Genomic DNA, 5000 nt, shown 5'->3' on the forward strand with positions numbered 1-5000 from the left:
AGAGATGCATTGGTGAATGGATTTTTTCTCTTACTATTTTGTACGGTGTACCCCATGGATCCAAAGTCAGGTGAGACTTTACAAAATCCTCCCAGCTCCGCTGGCGGTGTTGTCTGAGAGTTTCTTTGAAAAGCCATTTCCTACACTAGATCGCGTGTTGATGGTAGTGCCGTTCCTCCTGGGTGAAGGACCTTTGATAGCTGCTTCGTGCTCTTCTCATAGACTGCCTGAGCCGGGTAAGCTCTGGAGTCCATGGAGAAGTCGCTTTTCGTATGAAGCGCCTTCGCGTCGGTATCGCCGCGGCCAAAGCCGCCCTGATTGAGACAATTAAGGCCCCTACGGCTTCCTCTACTTCAAAAGGACCGTCTCCCAGCTCCGGAGGATGAAACTCCGCCTCCAACAGGTCCCAGTCTGCTCTCCCGTAGTCATACTGCATTGTCCACCCCTCTAGCACATGCTCCCCTTGTGGTGCTATTGTAAATTCAATAGCGTTATGATCACTGGTGGTTATGTTGTCGTTGACCTGCCAATTTTGGATATTGTTTACAATGTTTGTCGTGCAGAGCGTGACATCAATAGAGGATGCTGCCCCAGCTCTGCTCCTGTAGGTAGGAGGGTTGCCGGGGAGATTGACAACATTTAAATTATGTTCCATAATTATGTCTTCCAGTGCCAGTCCTCTTTGATCTTGAACTTGACTGTGCCATAGGGGGGATTTTGCGTTACTGTCCATTGATATTATAATTGCTTTGCCTGCTAGGGCTCGCAATACTGTAGATAACTGCCCAAGATAAATATTGATTGGATCCCTGTATTGACAATATATATTAATTATGTACCAAGATGTATTATAAAAGTTTATCTCCACAACTGTTACATGGGGAGTGCAATACTGTGTCAAGACAGTAGTTTTGATTAACTTGTTGTAGATGACAATTGCTGACATGGGGTTTGGACCCATTGATATTACCTGGGCAGTGACGGGAAAGCCTGTGACCTTGCCGGAGGCAGAGCCTGGCTCTTGAATTAACATAACATCGATATTTTTCTCTTCCGCTATCTTTCGGAGCTCCTGAGTTACAAGGGAGCTCCTCATAGCATTTATTTGTAAGACTTTTATCTTAATCCGGGTGTCTGGTGTAGAAATGGCTGTCAGGCCATACCTGGGCAGGATCAAAACCAATCCTGCCGTGCATCTTGACCATGTTTTTATAGGTCTTGTCGATATCGAACTCCCGACCCCGTCTGATATATAATTTTGACACTAGGTCTTGTAATTTTTCAAAGTCTGTGGGAATGTTTAACGCAGCGAGATGAATACAGTCTGCATCCTCCAGTGCCGGGAACGTGACCTTCTCTCCGCGAGGATGCCCGACCCTCACCAGCTGCCTCAGAGCCGCGTTTAGGGCTGTGGGTTCCTCCAGTCTTGACAGTCTTAACGTTTCCTCACAAATGGTGTATGTGTCTCCTGGTGGACACTGAGTGTACATTTTTCCAACTTGAATTGTTTCGACATCCTCTTGCGTCATTTTTGGAGTCTGCTGGTGCTCTGCTGCAGAGACTGGCGCGGCAGCCGACGACGACTCCGCCCCCGAGGACGAGCGGGAACCCCCGCTCCCGACGGATGAAGCCGCCCCGCCGGTCACCGCCGCCTCCCGGAAGCCTAGATGACCCCTCCCTGTAGCCGGGAAACCCCCGACCTGACAGGAGAAATCCGTCGACTCCGGCCGCTCTGTCGGAACAGGAAGTGTATAGGTCTCTCCTCCTTGCGCGTGAGAAAGCCCCCACTCTGTGAAGAGGTAGACTCCAAGTTGGTCTGCTCGGTCGCCGGATCACCTGGAGGACTCCTCCTAATGGCCAGGAAGGACCCAACCTGGCAGGAGAAGTCCCGCATCTCCGGTCGCACGTCTGGAACTAAGACAGAATAGACCTGCCTCTCCTCCTCTCGCTCGTTGACCACCGAGGGCAGAGATTCCTGTGATTCCTTGAGCTTCCGCCACCGACCTGCATCTCGCAACTGCTTGCTAGGTGATTTTCGAGTGACTCTATAGCGCGTTGCCATAGTCTGTCCTCTGTATGAGCCGCTGTATCATTATTTTATAGGTTGCACACTCCTTACCAGGAGTGTTGCAGGTGCGTTTCCGGTATTTACAAGGGATGCAGGTGGGCGTTTCTCTGTCGCACTTTGTTTTGTCATGCTTTTCGCTTCCACAATTCCCACATACTGGGTTTAGGAAGCTACAGTATTTTGCAACATGTCCGTAATCGTGACATTTGGTACATTTAGCAAGGGCTGTATAGTCCTTGACGGATATTGCATTATAGCCTACGTATAATCTATTGGTTGTAATGATCTGTTTACGCAATTCCGGTGACACTTCAATGGCATGGTGCACAGTGTTTCGGTCACGAGGACCTGCCTTGAAGCGGACCTTGAATTGTTCTGTGAATTCTTCGCGAGTCATTTTGTCCTCAAAATTCTGTGCGTAAACACAGTCAGCCACGTCGTCCTGGGTCATATATGATGGTACGTCGTACATCATCATAAGTGGCCTTCGCTTTCTGGGCTTTTCGCATGTAAATGACTCCTGAATTTTAGTATTGTTCATTAGTTTGTCACTGTCCTCAGTAGAGGCCAGTTCGACTATCAATACGTTTTTTGTAGTCCTGATCTGATTTATTTTGATCTTATCTACTCTAGGGTTTATACTCTTTTCAAACTTGGCTTTTGCCGTCTTGACATCGTCCCCTTTCTTAGGCTTTATGAAGACTGTTGGGACAGCCTTCTGTACGTTCTGCTTTATCGTGTCTTGCACCGTGCGTTTCATAGTGATTGGTGCTGCCGCAACTGCAGCATAAGACTTCTGGGGCTTTGCCGCCTCTTTTCTAAGGCGGTCATTTTCCGCCTTTATCTCTTCATATTGCCCCTCGAGCTTGGCATGCGCCAAAGCCCAGTTGGCAACTTCTTCTTTGATCACCCGAATTTGATCTGCGGTGATCTTTCCATGTTTAACGCTTCGGTCTAGAAGCCGAAGAAAATGCGCGTGTCGCTCCATGACGGAGACGTTTGATCTTGCATCGAATGGAGCGTCTTGCTCCGGTAGCGCCGTATCACTCTCCACGTTTTCTGCCATCATTGATTGAATTGAAGAGTGATAAACACTAGATCGCGTGTTACCCCGGACCGGCCCTCTCTGGCATGGGGGGGGGCAAATTGCAGCTCGCTCACCAGTCCCGCCCCTTGACCAAGAGCTTTAAGAGCTGCTGGGTTTAGCACGCCGTTTCCAGCGCACTAGTCCCCTTCCACAACCACATCACTGGGGATTTCACCCGTCCCTCCCCGGCAAATGCCCACCGCATTCCGGAGAGGCGGATTCACCTCTCGGCCTTCGCCCCCTACTCGGCCGAGTTCCCACCTAAAGGCCAAGAACCCAGTCCTACCCAGGTGCTGGGTCGGTCCCCCAGACTTTCGGGGGTCTGGCCCCATCTAACCTAGCCGGGGACATGTCACCATGCCCCGGCTTGACGGAGCATGTCCGGGACATCCCGTTCACGGCGATGAGCCTTTGCCGGCTCGGGCCGTGATCCCTCCCCAGCGAATGTGGACGTGGGGTTTGCAGAGCTGAGATGTTGTTTGCCCTGCGAGGGACAGATCTTGTGTCCCTTGCGACGCAGCTTCCCCTGCGCCATGCACCCTTTGCTTTCGCCTTGGGTTGGGGGACCATTTAACGTCGTCCAGGACGTGAGGAACTGCAGCAGCCAGACCGCAGGGCCCCAGGATCGTCGTGAGACTTACCCTCATACCCTCGCCCAGCCGCCGCGCTCAACTCAGGAGAGACAGGTGGTGTGTCTCTCGTTACGCAGCTTCCCCTGCGCCACGCACCCTTTGCTTTCGCTTGGGTTGGGGGCACTTAACGTCTTGCCGCGACGGGAGTTTTACGTCCTACCTTGACACACGACAACCCTCACAAATCCACAGCCCAGAGATGTTGAAGGTGGTAGCTGGGTCTTATATTGTGGAGTTTGACATCATCGAGACGGTGCGGCACTCAAGCCCGAGTTACGTTCCCCAGGGGGGTCTCCACACGTACCGGGGGATCATGACCGACCATGTCTCACCCACCGCTTTTGCTAATTAACGGTGGGCCAGTGCGGACCGTGAGGATTGCACCCAGTTAAGGGCTAGCCGTTTAACGTCATGCATGGACGGCCCATCCCGTGTTAGCTTCGCCCCATCTAAGGGGGTTACTGAGCCAGAGAGCCACGACAAGGCCACGAGATTGGACATTACGGTCCCCGCCCCACTCAGGTTCCTCTGAGCCCCGACGCGTTCGTTGACTTCAGGGAATCAGAGGGTCTCCTGGCGGTTTTAACCCAGTTATGGGAGGCAACACACCTCCCCCAGGTGGCGCTGCGCAGACCGCTTTTCTCTGGAGTAGATAGGGACAGCGGGAATCTCGTTAATCCATTCATGCGCGTCACTAATTAGATGACGAGGCATTTGGCTACCTTAAGAGAGTCATAGTTACTCCCGCCGTTTACCCGCGCTTGCTTGAATTTCTTCACGTTGACATTCAGAGCACTGGGCAGAAATCACATTGCGTCAACACCCGCTAGGGCCATCGCAATGCTTTGTTTTAATTAGACAGTCGGATTCCCCCAGTCCGTGCCAGTTCTGAGTTGATCGTTGAATGGCGGCCGAAGAGAATCCGCGCACCCGCGCGCCCCCGGAGGAGCACGCTAAGGCGGACGCGGCCTCGCAGCAAGGAAGATCCGTGGGAGGCCAAGGCACGGGACCGAGCTCGGATCCTGCACGCAGGTTGAAGCACCGGGGCGCGAACGCCGCGCAGGCGCGCGCATCCTGCACCGCCGGCCAGCACGAGGCCAACCAACGGCGAGAGCAGACCACGCCCGCGCTAAACGCCCGCACTTACCGGCACCCCTACGGCACTCACCTCGCCCAGGCCCGGCACGTTAGCGCTGACCCACTTCCCGACCAA

The 5000-nt window shown here is 53.0% G+C and overlaps 1 pseudogene; it reads right to left on the reverse strand.

Annotated features, from left to right (window-relative positions):
• Nucleotides 1-4419: 4419 nt before the first annotated feature.
• The window catches only part of LOC126327777 (large subunit ribosomal RNA), a 2974-nt pseudogene continuing 2393 nt past the window's right edge, over nt 4420-5000 (reverse strand).

This window comes from Schistocerca gregaria, unplaced genomic scaffold (assembly GCF_023897955.1).
Source record: "Schistocerca gregaria isolate iqSchGreg1 unplaced genomic scaffold, iqSchGreg1.2 ptg001059l, whole genome shotgun sequence".
Taxonomy (NCBI): Eukaryota; Metazoa; Arthropoda; class Insecta; order Orthoptera; family Acrididae; genus Schistocerca; species Schistocerca gregaria.